At 39.7% G+C, this 23,840-nt stretch overlaps 1 protein-coding gene and 1 pseudogene across 4 annotated transcripts in view; one reads left to right on the forward strand and one right to left on the reverse strand.

Annotated features, from left to right (window-relative positions):
• The window catches only part of LOC108309127, a 10,057-nt pseudogene extending 4,821 nt beyond the window's left edge, over positions 1-5,236 (reverse strand). Inside the window, exon 1 of the transcript XR_001827179.2 lies at positions 4,402-5,236. The product of XR_001827179.2 is annotated as a 40S ribosomal protein S3a-like (transcript). The remainder of the gene's footprint in view (positions 1-4,401) is intronic.
• Positions 1-23,840, forward strand: part of SGPP2 (sphingosine-1-phosphate phosphatase 2) — a 254,247-nt gene that overhangs the window by 117,110 nt on the left and 113,297 nt on the right. The window lies entirely within an intron of this gene.

Genomic DNA, 23,840 nt, shown 5'->3' on the forward strand with positions numbered 1-23,840 from the left:
GAGTAACTCACCTTCCCCAGGGGAGCCCACTGAAGTCTTGAGTTAGGACTTACAGAGTGAGTAGGAATCACACAGGCAAAAATGAGAGAAACTCTTTCTTGACCTGGATTCTCCTGTGCTAGAACATAAAGACACATGTCATTTTTGGTGAATGTTGACAAGTTCAGTGTGGGTAGCATGGGAGTGTTAACAGGAAATAGTTGGCTAACTTAAAAAGGGTGATTGAAACCCTTAAAAATGGTTAAAATCATACATTTTATGTATATTTTACCTTAATTTTCTTGAAGAACATAGGCTCGATTCCACCTTTAGGGAAGGAAGCATAGCTCTCTATTTCTTTTCTTCTTCTTTTTTTAAAAAATAGAGACAGGGTCTCATTATGTTGTCCAGACTAGTCTTGAACTCCTGGGCACAAGCGATCCTCCTGCCTTGGCCTCCCAAAGTGCTGGGACTACAGGCATGAGCCAGCACACCCAGCCTCCCTATTTCTTAAACATGGGCTACACATAGTGGCTGCCTTCCAGAGAGTGCAGTATGGAAAGAGAAGGGGGAAAAAAAGTAATTTTACAGTATAGAAACTTGACAGACACTCCCTTGGCCAGATGATCAAGGTCAACATCACCAGTGGTAAATCATATGACATCATGTTCTCTTGATGCATATCGAAATTATGTATTCTTGTTACATGTTGTGGGAAATCCTGCAAAATACCTGACTGGTACTCTTCAAAACTGTCAAGGTCATTAAAAACAAGGAAATTCTGAGAAGCTGTCACAACTCAAGAGGAGCCTAAAGAGGCATGACTAAATGTTATCTAGTGTCCTGGACGAGGTCATGGAACAGAAAAAAAGACATTAGGTAAAAAAATAAGGAAGTATGTGTAAAGTATGGGCTTTAGTTAATAATAATGTCTCAATATTGTAACAGATGTATCATACCAACATAAGATGTTAATCATAGGGGTAACTGGCTACAGAGTATAAGGAAGGCTGTGAGTATATGGGAATTGTGTATTATTTTTCAATCTTTTTATAAATATAAAACTTTTCTTTAAAAATAGTCTATTTAGGCCAGGCATGGTGGTCCACTTGAGGTCAGGAGGTGTAATCCCAGCACTTTCGGGAGGCCAAGGCGGGTGGATCACTTGAGGTCAGGAGTTCAAGACCAGCCTGGCCAACATGATGAAACCCCTCCTCTACCAAAAAATAAAAAAATAAGCCAGGCGTGGTAGTGCACACCTAATGTCCCAGCTACTCGGGAGGCTGAGGCATGAGAATTGCTTCAACCCGAGAGAGGGAGGTTGTGGTGAGCCGAGATCATGCCACTGCACTCTCATCTAGGTGACAGAGACCCTGCCCCATCCCCATAGTCTATTTAAAAATTTTACAAGGTGGGGGTAACTGAAGGACCATTTACAAAGATGTGGGCAGGGTTGGAAGAAAACCAGCTTGGGAGAATGAAGCATCTTGGAGCAAGCAACTTCAGCCTAAAAAAGCAAGAACAGGGAATAGGGTTCTAGTAACCCCAGACCCACTGAGAGCTTAGATGGCAGAGGGGATTCCCTGACCAGAGCTGAGGTCCTTAGTAAAGAAAGGCAGCCACAGCCAGGAAGGAGGAAGTTGTGGGGAGGGAAGGGGATCAAATCTCAAGCTCATTCTCTATATGCTCTTTTTCTCATATCCTACCAGTGTTCCACTTTAACCAAATTTAGTCTACAGTCATGGAGCTTGGGAACTGGCTGAAGAAGTCCATCAGGGTCAGCCTCCCTGGAGAAAGGCAGAGAGTGCACTAGAGAGGAGAAATGAAATCCATCCAGTGTAGGTTGCATAAAGAAATTGATGTGATAGTACAGCTGCCGTTTGGGGCTGCAGCCAGAGTTTTAGGCTGAAGCCTTAATGTGGCTTACTGCAGAATTTGGACTTTATCCTATAGACAAGAAGACAGCATTCAGTTTCATCCTGGGTGGCAACTCAGAATTGGCAACTCGGAGCACTGTGTTAAGAGGGATCTCGGGGTGTCTCTGTGCAGGACTGATGGGGGTGCCTGTGTGAGTATGGAGGGAGCCCAGTGGTGAAGACTAAGAAATAGTGGTGTTAGATTCAAGCAGCAACAAATACAGGACTCACATGAAATCAAACTTTAGTGTCTGTTTTGGGTTCTTCATGGTACTCCTGTTGTCATTCTCACTCACAGATGCCTTAGGAGGAAAAAAAACACAAATGGTTTCTTAAGACAGAGGTTGCTATGTTTTGAATCATAGGATCCCATGATTATGACTATAAGCCGATTGTGTCAGGGAACAGCCCTGGAGTGAAAGGCAGCCTGCTATAGGCTGGCCAGCATTTTGTGACACGGCTTGGCATGGGGACTTCATCCAGTTAAGATCATACATATTATATAGTAGCTGACAGACACAATCAAGTTGCTCCCTGGTGAGTCTGAACTCAAGACTCAGACACAGGGGCATAAATGGTAGAGCTCTGACAAACCTCATCGAAAAGAGGGAGGTTGTCAAGAAACAGAAGCTTCAAGACACAGGAAACAATAGGAATTCAGAAGCCAGAGGTGGAGAGGGGAATGAAAAGTCTGTAGAAAAGATACGCAGTAGAAAAATTTCTGAGTGGAAAAAGAGAAGACTTGAGAATGACAGACCCCACTGAACGTGAGAAGCTAGAGGAAAGGTTGTGTTTCAAGATAGAGTGGCTCAGAGGGGATCTTAGGAAGGAAGCTGGCTGTGTGGCTGCTGCAGTTTTCTTAGTTCTATTTATTTATTTATTATACTTTAAGTTCTGTGGTACCTGTGTGGATCATGCAGGTTTGTTACATAGATACATACGTGTCATGATAGTGGTTTGCTGCATCTATCACCCCATCATCTACATTAGGTGTTTTTCCTAATGCTATCCCTCCCCAATCCCCCCACGCCCTGCTATTCCTCCCCTAGCCCTCCAACCCCAGGCCCCATTGTGTGATGTTCCCCTCCCTGTATCCGTGTGTTCTCATTGTTCAACACCTACTTATGAATGAGAACATGTAGTGTTTGGTTTTCTGTTCTTGTGTCAGTTTGCTGAGAGTGATGGTTTCCAGATTCATCCATGTCCCTGAAAAGTCTTCTTAGTTCTTGAGGAATTATATCAAAAACCCCTCTCTGTGGAGGGAGCCTGTGGGGATCTCCCAGTGTAACCAGAATGTGCTGGTCCCTTTGAAGGATTTCCACATAATTGCAAGTAGGTCATTATTTCTCTGGCTGTCATTGGGAATGGTGGCTGGTGAGGAAGAACAATGGGGAGAGGAAGTTAGCACCCTTTGCACACCTGCGTATCCTCAGGGCCTGACATGCCCGGAGCAGGCAGGTACTTAATCCTACCTGGTGAATGGAAGCTTGAAGGGTGTGCTAAACTCACCCTTTTCTGACTTGGCAGAAATATGATCACCTGTCCTTTCCTCTCACAACAGAGGTAACTTATCCCTGGACACTTGGCCTGGATGTATCTTCTTGTAGCTTGATGATTTTTTTTTTTTTCAGTGTTGGCTCCTTCCTTTTTATCCAGGAAACTGATAGAGGGTTTTGATTAATGAGTAACTTTTTCATTGCTTTGCTTCCTGCTGATGATGGGAGCTATTGCTAAAAAGTTAGTTAATGGTGAAACATCTGACAAGTTTAAAAATGTGTTTCAATAACTATGTTTTAGGAAGGCTGTGGACAGCGGGCCTAGTGTGATTTTTAACTTTTTTGACTTCTAATTAAGATGTCAAGACATTTGCATTTTTTAAAACGCACTTTCACTTCCTCTTGCACAGTTTTTGTTAATGATTAAGTCCTCTGTGGTCTCGATAAGAATTATGTCCTGAAGAAAGGCATTCTTGCATTTAATCCAGCAGGAGATTTTCTTGTGAGAAAACACTGTCACGGTTTCCAGGCAACGCATCGAGAGTGTTCCTGTCTATATTAGGAATCTATGAAAATGCTAAAATTTGGGGCATCCACGGGTCTTTATTAATTCTCACCTGGTGAGACACATTCCATATACTGCGAAAGTGAAATATTGAAAAATCAAGGCCAGACTGTGACTTGCATTTTTTGATTAATTAATTTTTGAATTTATAATTGACACATAATAATTGCACACATTTATCAGGCACAGGACAATGTCTCAGTGCACAGATGTGTGAACTCATGTTTTTTGTCTCCCTCAATCTTGCTACAAGCACAGTATGAACTAATTGGTGAAGTGTTTTATTTTTATTTTTATTTTATTTTGTGTTTAAAAATAAAGATGGGCTTTCACCATGATAACCAGGCTGGTCCTGAACTCCTGACCTCAGGTGATCCACCCACCTTGGCCTCCCAAAGTGTTAGGATTACAGGCGTGAGCCACCACGCCCAGCCACAAATAAGACTTCTTATTTGCCACTATTATAAGTCTGAACTTTAAACAGATTCTTGGACTGGTGGTTCATATCCATCAGCTCTTTCAACTTTAGCACCTGTCTCATCCCCAGTGGCTTTTCCAGAACTACTGCCTTCACCATGAATCTCCATGAGTTTTCCCAATTCAAACTTGGGCTTCTTCAGCATTTTTACTTTTCTAACGAAGACGTCATGGAGAGGATAAATAGATTGGCAAGCCTTTTCTATGTCTTTTCCAATGCTGTCTGGAATCACTTTATTGACCACTTCTTTCAAGTCATTTGTCTGCACCTCTCAGGTCAAGATTTCCATCATCATCTTCCAGATTTGGTGGACCTGTTGGTGCGGAGCATAAAAGGTCTTCCATATCTGATTGTTGCATTTTTTTAGTAAAACCAACACATAACAGACAAAGCAAGTAACCATCGGTAGTCTTGACATCAACATGAGCTTCAATCATTGTCTGCCATTTTTTGACCATGGAACACATTTTTTCATGGGTAAGATCCACGCCATGGAAGTTAATCAGGCGGTTTTTGCCCTGAACATCTTCAGTAATCAGATTGAATTTCTTAAATGCAACTTCATCATTCTGCAAATCAGCAAGACTACCTTCAAACACTCGGCCCTTGAGGCCATCAGATGCAATTTTGGTTCCTTGGGTCCTGGTGACTAACGTCTTTCCAATATTTCTTATATTGAACATAGCGGGTGCTTTCGCATCATACCAATCTTTCTTAGAAAATGGATCAACCACTTTCTTCTTGGCTCCCTTTTTGCCGCCTTTCATAAGACGCTTATTCTTGCCAACCGCCATGGTGCTGCTCAGAGAGCCAAAAGGCGGTGAAGTGTTTTAGAAACAAACAAAAAAGTCCCTGAGGCTTTGGGCCAGCATGGATGAAAAGGGAAGACACCAACCACCTAATATCTTGAGGGCAAGGCTTGGGATTCTTGCAGAAGGGGGCAGTGGTTTCCTTCAACCATTTTAAATATTGCCCCCTCCTCCCCCAATTGCTCATTGGCAGTGCTATACCTCTATTGTTTAATTAAAAAACAAAATACCCCATTCATTGTTACTTTATTAATACCATTTATTTGGTAAATGCCTTCATAAGAAATGCCCTTTCTGTCATCTCTGGGTATGTTTTGATTTCTCCAAATGCCAAAAACTTTGTTTCCATAGAATTTTGTGAAAAATTGCCCATCAAAGCAAAGATTCCTGTGGCTAGGAGAAAGAGGTATGGTGGCAAATACACAGGCTTCTGGGGTAATGTGACAACCAGGCCTTAATTGGTGGAGAAGGGGCTTAGGTGAAAGATAGCTAACGGGTAGCTGTGAAATACAACATCAAGTTTTTTTTTTTAAAGCTTGACAAATGGAAGGAGGCTCTGTTAGAAGTTGGTTTGTGTATATGTCAGGGTTCTCTAGAGGGACAGACCTAATGGAATGGATATATATGTATATATAAAGGGAAGTTTATTTAGTATTAAGTCACATGATCACAAGGTCCCACAATAGGCCATCTGCAGGCTGAAGAGCAAGGAGAGCCAGTATGATTTCCAAAACTGAAGAACTTGGAGTCTAGTGTTCAAGGGCAGGAAGCATCCAGCATGGGAGAAATGTAGGCTGGGAGGCTAGGCCAGTCTCTTTTTTTACATTTTTCTTCCTTCTTATATTCTAGCTGAGCTGGCAGCTGATTAGATTGTACCCACCCAGATTAAGAGTGGGTCTGCCTTTCACAGCCCACTAACTCAAATGTTAATCTTCTTTGGCAATACCCTCACAGACACTACCAGGATCAATACTTTGTATCCTTCAGTCTGATCAAGTTGACACTTAGTATTAGCTATCACAAGCCCACCCTTTGCCAACTTGAACCCATACAAATCCCCCGAGATCGTACATAATCTTCATATAAAGACAATAATAAGGTCATAATTATGCCTAACATAAGACAACTATCCTTCATACAACAGGAAACTCACCAATCCCCAACACAAATACGATTACATAAAATTAACAATACTTAAATGCTGATGAGAAGTCCATAAATCTTATGTGACATGATAAAGGAGCAAGGAAATAAAGATATTTTCTTAGTACAGGTATATACATGCACAAGCATGTTTTTAATGAAAGAAGGAACTATTCATGACAATTACAGTCCTGGTTTCTACAGCTTGGTCATGTGGTTGTAGCTGGTATTGATGTCTACCTTCTTCTCCTACCCATTCTGTAATTCCCTTTGCCTCCAGCAAGCACTTTAGCAGGTCGTGTGTTTTTTTCCCTCGTGGAGTGACCCAAACCTTCATTCCTGAAGGGTGTGGGTCATTTGTAGTCCTGTCTGGATTGGGCTGTTGTAGTTTCCCATTGACCTTAATCACAGGGCATGGTAATACTAAGAGACGCCCTAATGGATCTTCTGTATTCCATGCATTCTCCTCCTTAGCTCTGTTGTGGAGTATCATCTTGATAGTCCTGGTCAGTCACCCCAGCCAACACTGTAACTCCTTTATTGGCCTGTTGACTTAAAGGTAGGAGAAGCCCAAAGTGTCCAGGTGGCAATCTTAACTTCCAGTCTAATGGAATCATTATTATGTTTTCTGGTGGCAGTTCCCCCACCCTGGAACTAAGACCTCTAGGCCAGCAGAACATAATGTCACAGGAACAGGAAGCAAACATTTTGCTAGTAGATCACTATGGGTAATGGTTAGTGGTGCTGCTTCCACTCCCACCCCTTAATTCCTGGACCCATGAATCCTGACTGGGAGAAACAGTACCATATATTGGACGCTGATTCAGAGCATACACAGCCTTCTGGAGAACTTTGCCCCAGCCCTGTAAAGTATTGTCACCTAGTTGGCATTGTAATTGTGACTTCAAAAGGCCATACCACCATTCTATCAATCCAGGTGCTTCAGGATGATGGGGAGCATGGTATGACCAGTGAAGTCCATGAGCGTGAACCCACTGCCACATTTCTTTGGTTGTAAAGTGAGTGCCTTGGTCAGAGGCAATGCTGTGTGGAATATAATGATGGTGGATAAGGCATTCCCTGAGTCCACAGATGGTAGTCTTGGCAGAAACATTGCACGTAGCATAGGCAAACCCATATCCAGAGTAAGCATCTATTCCAGTGAGGACAAACCTCTGTCCTTTTCATGACGGAAGAGGTCCAGTATGATCAACCTGCCACGAGATAGCTGGCCAATCACCCTGAGGAATGGTGTCGTATGGAGAGCCTAGTGTTGGTCTCTGCTGCTGGCAAATTGAGCACTCAGCAGTGGCCATAGCCAAGTCAGCCTTGGTGGTGAGTGGAAGTCCATGTTGCTGAGCCCATGCGTAACCTCCATTCCTGTCACCATGGCCACTTTGTTCATGGGCCCATTGGGTGATGACAGGGGTGGCTGGGGAAAGAGGCTGAGTGGTGTCCACAGAACAGGTCATCATATCCGCTTGATTATTAAAATCCTCCTCTGCTGAGGTCACCCATTGGTAAGCACTCACATGGGATACAAATACCTTCAGTTTTTGACTACTCAGAGAGATCCATCTGCATACCTCTTCTGCAAGTTTATTTGTCACCAATTTTCCAATCATCCTTCTTCCAAGTCCCTGACCATTCAGCCAAACTATTGGCTATAGCCCATGAATCAGTTTATAATCGCACATCTGGCCATTTCTCCTTCCATGCAAAATGTACAACCAGGTGCACTTCTTGAAGTTCTGCCCACTAGGAAGATTTTCCTTCATCACTGTCCTTCAGGGATGTCCTAGAAAGGGGCTGTATTGCTGCAGCTGTCCACTTTTGAGTGGTGCCTGCATATTGTGCAGAATATCTGTGAACCAGACCCTAGTCTTCTCTTCCTCTGTCAACTGATCATTGGGAATGCCCCATGAGACCATCAGTGCAGGCTTGGGGAGAGAAGGCAAGGTGGCAGGAGTGGGGACCATAGGCATTTGAGCCATTTATGTAACTTACTTGTGCCTTCAGGACCTGCTCAAGCCCAATCACATAAATACCACTTTCATTTGGCTGTGCATGAACCACTTTATGGCTAGATGGGTCAGAAATCACCTGGTTCACGATGGGCAGTTCAGGTCACATGGTGACTTGATGGATTATGGTCAAATATTCAGTTTCCACAAAAGCCCAGTAACAGGTCAAGAGCTGCCTCTCAAAAGGAGAGTAGTTATCTGCAGAAGACGGCAGAACCTTGATCCAAAATCCTAGAGTCCTCTGCTGTGATTCACCTATGGGGGCCTGCCCAAGGCTCCCAACAGCATCCCGATCTGCCACTGACACCTCAAGCACCATTGTGTCTGCTGGGTCATATGGCCCAAGTGGCAGAGCAGCTTGCACAGCAGCCTGGACCTGGTGCAGAGCCTTCTACTGTTCTGGTCCCCACTCAAAACTGGCAGGTTTTTAGGTCACTCAGTAAAGGGACTGGAGTAACACACCCAAATAAGGGATATGTTGCCTCCAAAATCCAAATAGGCCCCTAGGTATTGTGCTTCTTTCCTGGTTGTAGGAGGGGCCAAATATAGCAATTTATTCTTCACCTTAAAAGGAACATCTTGACAGGCCCCAAACAAGTAGACCCCTAGAAATTCTAATGAGGTAGAAGATCCCTGAATTTTAGTCAGGTTTATTTCCCATCATCTGGCATGCAAATGTCTCACGGATAAGTCCAGTGTGTTTTCTAGTTCTTGCTCGCTGGATCCAATCAGCATAATGTCATCAATGTAATGGACCAGTGTGATATCTTGTGAAAGTGAAAAGCGATCAAGGTCTCTCCGAATAAGATTATGACACAAAGCCGGAGAGTTGATTTACCCTTGAGATAGGACAGTAAAGGTAAATTGCTGGCCTTGCCAGGTGAAGGCAAATTGCTTCTGGTGGGCCTATCGACAGGAATGGAGAAAAAGGCATTTGCCAAGTCAATGGTTGCATACCAGGCACCAGGAGATGTGTTAATTTGCTCAAGCAATGAAACCACATCTGGTACAGCAGCTGCAGTTGGAGTCACCACTTGGTTAAGCTTATAATAATCCACTGTCATTCTCAAAAATCCATCTGTCTTCTGCACAGGCCAAATGGGAAGAGTTGAACAGGGATGTGGCGGAAACCACCAACCCTACGTCTTTCAAGTCCTTGGTGGTGGCACTAATCTTCGCAACAGGGATGTGACGCTGTGTTTGATTCACTATTTTTCTAGGTTGAGGCAGCTCTAATGGCTTCCATTTGGCCTTTCCTACCATAATAGCCCTCACCCTACCAGTCAGGGAGCCAATGTGGGGGTTCTACCAGCTTCTAAGTATGTCTATGCCAATTATGCATTCTGGAACTGGGGACGTGACCACAGGATGAGTCCGGGGACCCACTGTGCCCATTGTAAGTCAAACCTGAGCTAAAACTCCATTAATTGCCTGACCTCCATAGCCTTTCCTTTAACTAGAGGATCACAATGATATTTTGGGTCCCCTGGAATCAACGTCAGCTCAGAGCCAGTGTCCAGTATTCCCTGAAATGTCTGATCATTTTCCTTTCCCCAGTGCACAGTTACGCTCGTGAAAGGCCAGAGGTCTCCTTGGGGGAGGATGGGAGAAAGATTCACTGCATAAATTGTCAGTAATGTCATGGTGTCCTTCCTCCGGGGGACCCAGCCTCCCCTTCATTCAAGGGGTTCTGGGTCTGTAAACTGGCTCAAGTCTGGAAATTGATTGAGGGCCTGTGATTCTCTGTTTTTATAATTCAAGTTTGTCTTTTGTCCATTTGACCTAGAAGTTTTCTGCTTGTATAAATTAAGTAGGAACGCAATAGGCTTCCTAATAATTTCACTTCTAGGGACACCATGATAAATTAGACAATGCCGGAGCGTTACACAGTCAGACACACCCAGGATTAATACTTTGTATCCTTCAGTGCAATGAAGTTTACACTCAGTACTAACCATCACAGGTTTTTGTTTTGTTTTGTTTTGTTTTTGTTTTTGTTTTTCTGGGAAGATGTCACTTTTTTTTTTTGAAATTAAATTTTTCCTTTTCAACTAGTAAAGTAAATACATGGTTATGTTGGGAATAGTGAAAGACATCAAAATGTATAAAGAAGAACAATTCTGTCATAATTTTGCACCTCAGACCAAATATGAACATTTTAGAGTATTGCTTCCTTTTCTTTCTGTGCACATATAGAATATTTGAGTTATGAACATGCTTGCATATGCAGTGTTAGAATTAGCTTTCTGCTGCTTGTGGGCGTTTTTCTAACATCATTGAATATTCTTTAATAGTTGCATAACAATTCATCATATGGTTGTATCTTTTTAAAAAAGCAATTTTCTAATGTATATGTTTAGATTGTTTCAATGTTTATCTTTGTATCTCAACTTGAGTCCAGATATTCACAAGCTTATTTTAGGGTTCTTTATACCTTCCCTTTCACACTTGCTGCCAAATAGCCTTTTTGGAAGATGTGTATCAGTCTTTGCTCCCAACAGCAACCCAAACTGCTGGCCCAATGCTAGCATTTAGTATTATCTTCTTTTTTTAGCTTTATTTTTTATTTATTTATCATAGCTTTCATATACTAAATGTACAGATCTTAAATGTACAGCTTGATAAATCTGACTATATGTCTACATCTTTATTTACCCAAATGAAGATATAAAACAATCCCACAAACTCAGAAGACTCTCTCAGGCTCCTGCCAGTCAGATACCACTCTCACCCCTGGCAACCACTATACCCCCCTCTATCTCTATTTCTATTAACATTCCTTTTTCATCACTCCACCTCCTGGGTTCAAGTAATTCTCCTGCGTCAGCCTCCTGATTAGCTGGGATTAAAAACACTTGCCACCACACCCAGCTAACTTTTGTATTTTTAGTAGAGACAGGGTTTCACCATTTTGGCCAGGGTGGTCTCAAACTCCTGACCTCAAGTGATCCACCCACCTTGGCCTCCCAAAGTGCTGAGATTAGAGGTATGAGCCACCGTGCCCAGCTTCTTTCATTGCTTCTTGATCTTCACATAAATGGAATTACATAGGATGTGTAGCAGTAGTGTTTTCATTTTTCATGCCATGTAGAATTCGTTGAACGAATACATGACTATCCAATCCACTCTACTGTTGATGAACATTTGGGTTATGAATAAACAGCATCAAGTATTATCTTTAATGTTTTATTTTTAACTTTTTATTTTGAAATAATTTCAGACTTTGTAAAATTTGCAAAGATTGTTCAAAAAATTCTTGACCCATGTTCTCCTATGTCAGCATCATACATAACTGCAGTACAATTATCAAAATGAGGAGGTATTGTGAAATCTGTGAACCTTATTCAAATCTTAGTAATTGCTTCACTAACTTCCTTGTGCTGCTGGAGACTCTAACCCAGAATTATAAATCGCATTTAGTTGACATGCCTCTTTTGTCTAATCTGGAAAAAATATTTCAGTCTGTTTTTTTCTGATGTTGACACTTAGAGAGTTTAGTCCAGTTAGTTCGTATAATATTCCTCAATTTCTGTTTGCCTGATGTTTCTTTATAATTATGTTCATGGTTCTGCATTTTTGATAGGAAGAGCACAGGCAAAATATTGTGTTTTCCTTAGTGAATCATACCAGGAGGTACATATTGTTGATTTATTCCCTTACCTGTGGTTTCAAACACTTTTAAAGAAGTATATTTCTGTTTACTATTTTTCTCTCTGCAATTAATAAGTGTCTTGTAGACTGGTGCTCTGAGGTATCATGAATACCCTGTTTCATACTGGGCATCGTGGCTCACACCTGTAATCTCAGCACTTTGGGAGGCCAAGGCAAGGATGACTTGAGGCCAGGAGGTTGAGACCAGCCTGGGTACAAAGTGAAATTCCATCATTACTTTAAAAAAATAAAAATATATTGTTTCCCATTAATTTTGGCATTCAAAAAGTATAATCTTTTTAAAAAATAATCTGCCAATTTGATAGCAAAATAAAAGCATCCATTTATTTTAATTTTGTTTTCCTTTTATCTCTAACAAGGTTAAATATTTTTCACATGCTTAGTAGACATTTATATTACTCTTTTTGTGAATGACCTGGTTACAAACTTTACCCACTTTTTTCACTGGGGTAGGTTTTATCTTACTGATTTTTGATGGTCTTATCCATTGTACATCAAAATCTTCCACTATAAAACAGTTAACAAAAACTTACAGCTAACATACTTCGAATATTTCCTCATAAAGAGAAAGTATCTGGAATCCAAGGGAGGGAAAGGAAATAGGGAATGGTAACTCCCTTCAAGGTATCTATGGGTTTAGGTAAGTCATGCCTCATTCTTCCCTTGTGCTTTCCAAGTCCTATCATTTGTGTCTTGTGAAATGTTTGCTGTGTTTCAGAAACCTTGGGCAGGGGTGGGGAATTCTGAAAGATTTAGGGAAAATACACATTCACTAGCAACTCTAAGTCAGGAAGGCACTATATGCTTAGAGGGTGTTATCCACATATTCTAATGCTATGAAATTGAAACAAGGAAATGAATTAGTTATGTGGTGCATTGTAGAGGGTGGCAGACAACTCTGGACATGCCATCTGAGTTATCCTAACCTTGGGTCTCCTCCGTCTGGATGTCTCCTAGGATGGCTCAGGATTGCCTTCTTGTCATATTCAGTTACATCACACATGTCCTTAAAAAGGCAGAGTGGAATGACTATTCTGAGTAGTAATTCCGTAATATATCTCTGAATACCCAATATACTTTTGGAGAGGAGGAACTAACATTAATTGATTACTGAATTTTTTCTCCTAAGCTCGACATAGCTCACAGAAGCCTCAGACTCCTGGGCTGAAGCAATTCTCCCACCTTAGCCTCCCGAGTAGCTAGGATTACAGGCATGCACCCCCATGCCTGCACATGTCATATTTTATTGTCTAAAAGTTTTGCTCTTGAAGAAATTGTCTGAATTTTTTCAGTATGTTGGACAATAAATGGTCTAGCCCTGATTTCTTCCTACCACCCCAGTATCATTGCAAAGATAGAAATGGGAATTCCCCAACTTGTCCTGGTGCTTCCTGGTATAGGCAGGCATACCTACACATATTATTGTGCCCATGTGTTATAATTAGGCCCATAGAAGCAATATCTCTCCTAGTTTTAAAACTGATTTGTTTGTAACCAATGCTTTTAATCCTTCTACTCTACCTGACCCCAGGCCCCGTTAACTCACCAGATAAGTAATCCATTATGGAAAAATGTTACTTTCAAAAAAGGAATTTTCAAAAACGTTTGAAAAAGTTTGTACTAAATATACATTTACCAGGCAACTCACAATAGCACTCCTGGGCCTTTATCCCAGAGATATGGAAATTTATTCACACAAAAACCTGTACATGGTTTTCACAGCAGCTTTATTTGTAATAGTCAAAAATTGGAAACAGGCCAGGCATGGTAGCTTACACCTGTAATCCAGGCACTTTGGGAGGCTGAGGCAGGTGGATCACCTGAGGTCAAGAGTTCGAGACCAGCCTGGCCAATGTGGTGAAACCCCGTCTCTACTAAAAATACAAAAATTAGACAGGTGTGTTGGTGCGTGCCTGTAACCCCAGCTACCTGGGAGGCTGAAGCTCAATAATTGCTTGAACCTGGGAGGCAGAGGTTGCAGTGAGCTGAGATCATACCATTGCACTCCAGCCTAGACAACAGAGCAAGACTCTCCAAAAAAAAAAAAATTGGAAAAAACCAAAATGGCCCTCATGAGATGAATGTCCCTCATAAGATGAGTAAAAATGAATGTCCTTCATGCATTTTTACTGCTGAGCAGTATTCTATGACATGGATGTAATGCAGTTTAGAATACTGCTCAGCAGTAAAAAATCAATGAACAATTGATACCCATGACAATTTGGATGTATTTCATGGGCATTAGGCTGAGTGAACAAGCCAATTTTAAAAGATCAAGTTCTGTAGAATTCCATTTATATAACATTATTGAAATGGCAAAATTTCTAAGATAATAAATTAGTGGTTGCTAAGGGTAAGAAAGAAAGGATTGTTATAAAGGGGTAGTCTGAGGGAGCGCTTTGTGGTGATGGAATGTTTTGTCTTGATTGCAATAGTGGTTATGGGAGTCTGCACTTGTGATAAAAGGGCATAGAACTCAGCACATGTGCCAAGGTCAGATTCTTGGCCTTGCTATTGGGTATAGTTATGTAAGATGAAAACATCAGAAGGAAATGGTGAAGGGCATATGAGACCACGCTCTACTACCTTTGCAACTGCTTCTGAATCTATAAGTATTTCAACATAAAGTTTAAAAATTCAATACACCTTATAAAAATTGGTTCTGCATCTTTCTCACAAATTTTACTACAGGCATTATTTGTTCTTTCTGCACAAGGAAATGTAGAATAGCATTCAGGAGAAGGTGCCCTCTGAGCCTGCCGTGCTTTTATTTCCAGAGCTTCAGGGTTTGGCTCTCAACCTTCTGCTCACTGACTGCTGCTATGTGCCAAGGAGAGCACAGAGAAGCATCTGAGTGTCAGAGAAGCACATTTGTCCTTAATTTTATTTTGATGGACTTGTTTTAAAGCTTCATGTTTTTTGTGTTTTAAAATATTGTTGTTGTTGTTTTTTTAACATTTTGCTAAGCTACTTTAAATTGGTGTTGCAAGTAGATCAGATTTGGATATTACAATGACTTCAGTCTCTCTTCCAGTTGTGTTTTCTTCCTCCTCTCTCTACAAACACGCTCCAAGTCATTAATCCCCTTCTTCACCCACTGTAGAACATCAGCTTTCAGCCTAGCAGCCCTGGAATCTGATACTCTCTGCTTCCTTTAACCGTGGAACATCTTAAAAGAACCATCTAAGATCTACACGCCCTTCTACTTTTTCACACATTTTGTTCCTGCTGCACAGCTCTAGCTGGTATAGTGTGAACTAAAAGAAAATAAAACCAGGAAAGTGTATTCAGCATAAGAGATCATTTTTGAGGCTGACTTTGTACATGTGTAATTTCATTGAGAGTAGCTGTCTAATTTTAAATGAAAAGTTTTAAAATAGTTAATTCTCTTCTGACATACATAAAAAATAAATTCCTCTGTATTTTAACTGTATTCTCAATGGTGAGACCTGGGGCTTTGGCAGGGAGGCTGACTCATGGTTCAGTGGCAGCTCTCCCTGGACTCAAGGTCAACAATAGCCATTCCTCATATGGTAGAACTATTCCATTTGTTTAATAGTTAGATTCATGTTCTTCTCCCACAGGTAGTTTTCATTATCAGAAAGTATTTGTCAAATATCCAGTTGTAAAAGGTTTATTCAACTATGTTCTACAAAGGGAGAAACTTAATCACAATATCCAGAAGATATTATAAAATTAATTAAAATTCGATGTACTTCTAGACATGGAAACACATTCACGAAATGTTGTTCAACCAGAAAAATCAGATTAAAAAGTAGAGTTTATAATATGAAGTTTTAAGTGTACACATTTTAAAACTGTAAAGCATATATTTGAATATATATTTTTAAAAGGATCTGTATTGGTGAATCAAATGTTGCCATTGATTGTTCTTGGGCACAGAGGGTTTAAATGTCATTTTAATTTTCTTACTTGTAATTTTCTGTATATTCTACATTGTTTATAATATGAAGGTAGGAATTTTATGTTTAGAAAAAATTAAATTATTTTCATTTTATAAAAAAGATTCTATGAGGATATTTTATGCTTTTGAGGAATATTAGTTACTAAAATTATTACCATTGATCCATATTATAATCTTAAAAAAAATAGACATTTTTGTAATAAAATGTCAAATTTGAACTGTATTGCTTATGATCTTTACCTTGAAGGAATATTTATTAAATTATGTGAAGTACTCCAGTGGCTTTCTTAACTGAAACAAAATGGTGGCCCCTATGTCTCTGCATAAAGACGTCCCATGGAATTACAGTATTTCTTTTCCTATTCTGTCCAAGCAGCCACATGAAATACTAAGAACTTAAAATACACAATGTTCTTTTGCACTAATGGGAATTTCTTAATGCACTGAAAAATTTCAGCCTTAAAAAGATCTTTTCTTGTCCAAAAATATATTATTAAAGAACTCAGGGCCATCTTAAGAGAAGCCAATATTGAATGTTGTGTCTCCTCTTCCCTTTGGTATATTTTTGGCATGTTTATCTTCTGTTGTTTCTTTAAAAGTTGCTTTTGAATATCTCTTTCAATGGTTTTAGGAGCTGGTTTTAGCTATATGGTTTTAGGACCTGGTTTTAATTATTTACTCACCTGCTGGCAACATCTTGGGCAGGCGTTGTGTTGGATCTTGGTATCTCTTCATCTGGTGACAGTGGCTAAAGTAAAGGGATTTTTAAAGTAGGATTCAATTTAGAAGAATCACAAATACCACTTTCAAATGTTTAATCTGGTTCTTTATTGAATTATAAGAATTTGTCAATTTTTATTTTGGAATAAAACAACTGCTAATTTTTAAAACTAGAATGAAAGGATATTTTCATTTTTAAAAAATAACAATTGTAAAAACAAAAGAAAAAAAGAAAAAAGAGAAAAAAAGACAAGCAAAAAAATAAAAAAATTTAAAAAATAAAATAAAATAAAAATTCTAAGAATTAAATTTTTTCACTTTCCTAAAAAAAAAAAAAAGAAAAAAACATTCTAAATTGTCAGGAGTGATGGTATGTGCTGGTGGTCCCAACTACTTGGGAGGCTGAAGTGGGAAGATCTCTTGAGACCAGCCTGGGCAACATAATAAGACTCTATTTCTAAAAAATAAAATAAATAAAAACCAAAATAAATGTAAAATAACTTGTAGCTAATATTTATTTTAATGGCAATTATTTTGAAACTGAGGGTTAATTTAGGCTTAACTGACATCTTTATGATAGTCTTTTTAGCAAACATGGTATTTCTTTCCAGTTATTTAAATATTTTTAAATGTCTTTCAGTAAAATTTTGTAATTTTCTTCTTAAAATCTTATTAGATTTATTCCTAGATAATTTATTTTGTTGCTATTAAAATATTTGAAACTGCATTTTCTGTTTTGTACTAGTGTGTAGGAATGCAATTAAATTTTGCGTTTAAGGATATTTGCATAATAAAGCAAATTTTATTTGTGTATTCAGTTGGCAACCATGCTAAACCTTTATTAATTCTAATAAATTGTCTCTTATTTGGGGTGGGATTGGTATATAAACAGAAAAGCTTTGCTTTTTCCTTTTCAATTCCTGTACTTTTCTTTTCTTTTTCCTACATTATTGCATAGGCAAGGACCTCCAGTTTAATGTGGAATGGAAGTGGTGAGAACAAACATTCTTGTTCTTGATTTTAAGTGAATGATTTCAACATCTCAAAACAAAATATTATATTTGGTGTAGTTTTTTTTCCTTTTAGAGCTAGTTTTCTAAGATATGTTTTCATAAATTATGATTAAATTTTACTGAATTTTTTTACTGTATCTAATGGGATTATACTTTTTCTCTTTTAATCTTACAAAAGGGCTAAATTAAAGGGATTTTCTATTTTTCAAAAAAGTGTACTTTAAGTTCTGGGATACATGTGCAGAACATGCAGGTTTGTTATATAGGTATACATGTGCCATAGTAGTTTGCTGCATGTATCAACCCATCATCTAGGTTTTAAGCCTTTCATCCATTAGGTGTTTCTTCTAATGCTACCCCCCCCTTTGCCCCACATCCCCCGACAGGCCCCGGAGTGTGATGTTCCCCTCCCTGTGTCCATGTGTTTTCATTGTTCAACTCCCGCTTATAAGTGAGAACCTGTGGTGTTTGGTTTTCTGTTCCTGTGTTAGTTTGCTGAGAATGATGGTTTCCAGCTTCATCCACAATCTGCGAAGGACCTGATTTCATCCTTTTTTATGGCTGCGTAGTATTCTGTGGTATATATGTGCCACGTTTTTTTTAATCCAGTCTACCATTGATGGGTATTTGGGTTGGTTCCAAGTTTTTGCTATTAATAGTGCTTCATAAACATATTTGTGCATGTGTCTTTATAGCAGCATGATTTATAATCCTTTGGGTATATACCCAGTAATGGGATATCTGGGTCAAATGGCATTTCTGGTTCTAGATCCTTGAGGAATCGCCATACTGTGTTCCACAATGGTTGAACCAATTTACATTCCCCCCAGCAGTGTAAAAGTGTTCCTGTTTCTCCACATCCTCTTCAGCATCTGTTGTTTCCTGACCTTTTAATGAACACCATTCTAACTGGCATGAGATGGTATCTCATTGTAGTTTTGATTTTCATTTCTCTAATGACCAGTGATGATTAGCTTTTTTTCATGTTTCTTGGTAGCAAGGTCTAATATCCAGAAACTACAAGGAACTTAAACAAATTTACAGAAAAAAAACAAACCCCATAAAAGCTCCATCAAAAAGTGGGTGAAGGATATGAACAGACACTTCTCAAAAGGGACTTTCTGTTATTGTACCAACTTTCTATTTTTGAAATACACTCAGCTTTTGTCATGATATAAATAACAATATTTAATGCTTACAGCAAACATAAAATATTATCTGTTAGACTTTTTGTACTAGTGTGTTTTAAAAGTATCTTTTTATCTTCTCTCTTTTTTGGCTTTGTTGGGTGATATTTTTCATAAGTACGGAAAAACATTGAACAATTTAATTATGTAATTCATCTTCATGTCTGTGAATATTAGATACTAGTATCATAAAATTTGATTAATTAGCAAATATCCTTGAACATATAAAATACCCAGTCCCCTAGGTGATAACTGAATGAGGTTTTTTTTTTTTTTTTTTTTGGCTAAGGTCTAAAATGTCTTTTAAGAATCCAAAATGTAGTTTCTTTTTGTAACATGTTTCTGTACTAATATTTAAGCTCTGAAGTATCTAACGGTTTATGAATCCACTCTAATATAATGGTGTAACATTGGAAGGATTTGTGTCAGGGGACCCTTAAATTTACGCTTTCCCAGAGCAGACAGTTTTATAGCCCTCAGTATTAAGATTGAGACCACAAGCTCAGCAGCAGTCAGTAGCTCAGTCAGAGTGGAGCCTCACTGAACAAAGCTGAAATCAGAATGATCAAATATTGAATTATGACATTATAGTAAGGAATGCCTCTGAAGTAATTGTCACGTTTGCTAGTAATGACCTTTATAAAATACCCATGCTTGAAAATGACATTTTTAATAGTTTCCTCCTCTAAAACATTGTCACAATCTTAAAATTGAAAACAGCCCAGAATGGCAACTGTCTGGTGAAGTAAAAGTGCTGCATCATGGAGTGAAATGATTCTCAGTTTTGCCCTATGAATCCTTATTTTTTTTTTAATTTCAGCTTTATTTTACTTATTTTTAAAATTTTAATTTAGATTCATGGAGTACACATGCAGATTTGTTACAAGGGTATATTGGATGATGCTGAGCTCTGGGTGTCTAACGATCCCATCACCCAGGTAGTGACCACAGCACCTGATAAGTCATTTTTCAACCTTTGTCCCTCTGCCTCCCTCCCCACTTTTGAAATCCCCAGTGTCTGTTGTTCCCATCCTTGGGTCTGTGTATACGCAATGTTTAGCTCCCACATATAAGTGAGAACATACAGTATTTGGTTTTCTTTTGTTTATTTTACTTATGAAGGGAAGGATTTACAAGGGGCCACCATAGAGAGAAAGAATAATGATGATTTTCTTTCCTCTTGCTCTTCCCTACCGTTTCTTCTCCCCGGTATTTTCTTTGCAGGTCTGTGTTGTGCCAAAAGTAGATATTGTTTGTTTTCCAGTTGTTTGTTTTTTTTAACCATTGGTTTTGGTGCTGTTGACTTAGGTTGTGTGCTGCAGGGATGTTGGCTGTAGTGAGCCCTTCATGGCCACACATGGACCCTCACAGGGGTCTGTGTGTTCCATGTCTGTGCTGTATTTTGCAGGGGAGGCAGTGTAATAGGCTAAGATGGTGCTTGGCTTCTTGCACATCTAAGACACTTCATGTAGCCTCTACTGTCACCTCTTCTGCCTTGGTTTCCTTATCTGTGAAATGCGGGGAAACAGTCACATATGCCTCCTTGAGTTCTGAGATGTAAATAAAATCATCTGCGGAAGTGCTGAATACATGGTATCTGGTGTCAAGTCAGCCTTCAAAGGTTATTTTAACTATCATCTCTACCATCCCACCATCACCAACACTATTGCTCCTCCTACTACTACGGTCACTTCTGTTATTTTAACCCAACAAGATCTTTTCAAATATGACATTCTTGTCTTGTTATAGAGCATGGGTGATGGGAGACAAAGGGCCTTGGGACCATACAGATGGTGCAGATTTATTTCTTATGCCACTTCACAAAGGTAGACTCTAGTTTGGGCTAATCATATAGGGAAGCATTCAGCCATATTGTTTTCCAGGATTTGCATGGTAGGAGTTTGGCAGTCCTTCCTTCTGGTGGTCTGTGGCACTCAATCATTTGCCATAAAAATGCTTTTCCAGGTTCTGCTTCTTTTCATCTACACTTATTGAGTTGTAGAAAATTTTAGAGAGTTTCTTATTCTGAAATAATGCTATTAATATTCAGCCAGTATCTATCAAGTAAATACAATGTGCCAGACCCTAGATTTGCCTGTGAGCCCTCTGGGGTGGATACACCTGCTGGTCCCTGCTCTTAAAGAGCTCTCAGTCCATTGGTGGAGACAGGTAAACAGGTGAGCAGGACGTATGAGGGAAAATGACAAATTCTTTCTCAAAGATCATCAAAGTTCATCTGAACAAGATCTCTCTTTCTCAGAGTCCTTGATTCCCCTTAAGAAAACAATAAACCAAGAATTTTGAGTGCGGTTTCCTCTAAGGCTCCTGATAGAAATGTTAAGAGGATTTAAAACTTATCAAACATATAACTAGGTACAGCAGAAGGTCTCAGACTTTAGAAAACAATACATTGCACCTTTGGGGGAAAAAGTCCTCGGAGCTTTTTTATTAGAGTATGTGAAGTATAGATTCATGCATAAGACTCGAATATTATAAGCTAAGAGAATTTTAAGATGGGAAAATAAATTATGAATGTGAGTAATAAGGTAAAGCTTTGAACTTGTGGGCATCCAGACTTCAATTAGTCCCTGGCCAGACTCCAACCCAGGACAGAGTTAACTGTCCAAGGACGAGAAAGAGAGGACCCTTTAGTGGTCCTTGACTCAGTGCAAAGTTATGAGAATAAAGCCACCTCTGTGGAGCCCCCATAGGTAGCAATCATCCCGTGTAAGGTGAAGATAGTAACTAGTTGCTGCTGCTGGGACCTGGCCTTGCTGAACTTGGTGGCCCTGCTTGAACCTCAGAGCTGGAGGTCACAAACCAGGACTTGTTGGACCAAACATAGACCAGAGACATTCTTTGTTCACACATGGCTTTACTAGTGGAGGCTTTCTAAACTTTCTGCCTGTGTTAAGAAAGTGGGAGCTGTAGCAGCACTGGCTTGCATTCCTGCACCATAAGAGGTTGGTTTCCAGTTCCAGTTGCCTCCTTGCACATTTTTAACTCCTTCAGTCCACAGGACTCCCTCTTGTCCCACACCTGCATTTATTTTGCTGACTCACATCACTTGCTCGCCCCACATAGGCATTTGAATTTACTACTCCTGGCCTAGAAAATTCCAGAGAGAAGGAAAATATCCAGGGTTTATTGAGGAGAAGGACTGTACTACCCTCGGGACTAGGATGCCCTGTCTAATGCTCCCGGAGGTAGACGGTGGTCCCCAGAGGAGAGGCTCAGAATCACTTTGGAGTAATTAGACCACACAGAGCTGCTGCTCTCGATGGGAGGATGTGTGGGAAAGGCTGAAGACTGGCAATTAGGCATGAAGTCTTTTTATTCTGTGCCTGCTCTGCAGACCCAGAAGACTTGAACCTTGTCCTCTCCTCTGAATCCTCCCAATGCCAGGCTTAGATAGATCAGCTCCCTCCCTCATGATCCAGGTACCAGCCCAGGAGTTTCCTGCTTGGCCTAGGCTGATGAGAAAGGATATGATGGGCTTTGCAGAATGTAAAGGGTTTGGATTGTCAGAAGAGTTGGAGAGAACATTCCAGAAGGTCAGAACTACAGAGCAAAGAACCGGAGGTGGGATTAAATGTGCCATGTGGAAGGAATGTTTGGGGACTGACAAGAGCAGAGGAATGAGTGGAAATAAACTCAGACGTCTGTTCAATCTGCCCTTGAATGCTTGTTGAACACTTTGGGAGCTTATACCTAGAGAAACCAGTCATTGTTAATTTTAAATCGGGGAGTAACCTGAAGAATGTTGATGATGAGAGAGCTGAGTATGGTATAGGTTGGAACAGAGATAAGAGGTGGAGGAGGCATTGGAAGGTGGTAACTTCAGTCACCTTGGCTTTCTTGGATGCTGGTAATGGAAGGAGAATGGAGAGACAGGGATGAGTCAGAGACACCAAACACAAAACAAAAAACCCAAGAAAACCTTTTTTCTTATTGTACATGCAGTATGTTTTTACTGTAGAAACTATAAATAGTCAAAAGTTTTAAATGAAACAGTCAATCCGAGTACCCAGAACCCTGAGGGTTACCTGTTGTTGCTATCTGGGGGAATAGCTTTCTAGATAGGTTTTCTATGCATGTGCTATATCTATCTTTAATTTTAAAAAATATAGTTTTCCAACTTAATTTTCTTATGTATAAGTCTATCTTTAGCTTTGTTCCACATCAATAAACATTCATGTACAAAACTTTAGTCACTATTTCATTTGCTATTCATTATTTATCGTGATTTATCTCTGCCAGCCAATTAAGATCCTTTCCATTTTTGGCTAATGTAAACACTGGAATATTTATGTCGATATCCTTATTGATTTGATTGAGGCATTTTGAACAGATTGACAGGACTCAGAGATGGATGCCTTCTTTGCCCTTCATATCCAGTGATAACTCAACATTTGGAGTCTGAAGGATTTGGGGCATGATGATGATGATATTGAAATAAATGAGAAAATATGGAAAAAATGATTATAGTTGTAAAGGAAGTCTGTAAACTCAGTAGTAAAGAAATTTTTGCTGCTGTAGGTGACAGTAATCGCTGTTAACAGTTGCTTGAAATTTTTATTTTTTCTCATAAAACAAGAGATTAGAGGCTGATGAATGCTGACATTTGTTCAGCTGCTCCACAGTATCATCAGACTCATGCTGCTTCTTTCGTATGCTCCTCCATGTTTTGCCTGTTGGCTTGTTGCCTCATATGCTAAGATAGCTACTGTTGCACTGGCATCAGAACCATGTTCCAGCTAGGAACAAGGTGCAATAGTGATGGCTGCCTGTATCCTTTTTTTTTTTTTTTTTTCAGAGTTTAGTTTGCAAATGAATCACCTAGTGATCTGGCTAGAAAGCAGATCCTGACTCAGTAGTCTGGGGTGGGGCCTGAGACTTTGTACTTCTTTTTC

The sequence above is a fragment of the Cebus imitator genome, unplaced genomic scaffold, assembly GCF_001604975.1.
Source record: "Cebus imitator isolate Cc_AM_T3 unplaced genomic scaffold, Cebus_imitator-1.0 Scaffold91, whole genome shotgun sequence".
In the NCBI taxonomy this organism is placed as follows: Eukaryota; Metazoa; Chordata; class Mammalia; order Primates; family Cebidae; genus Cebus; species Cebus imitator.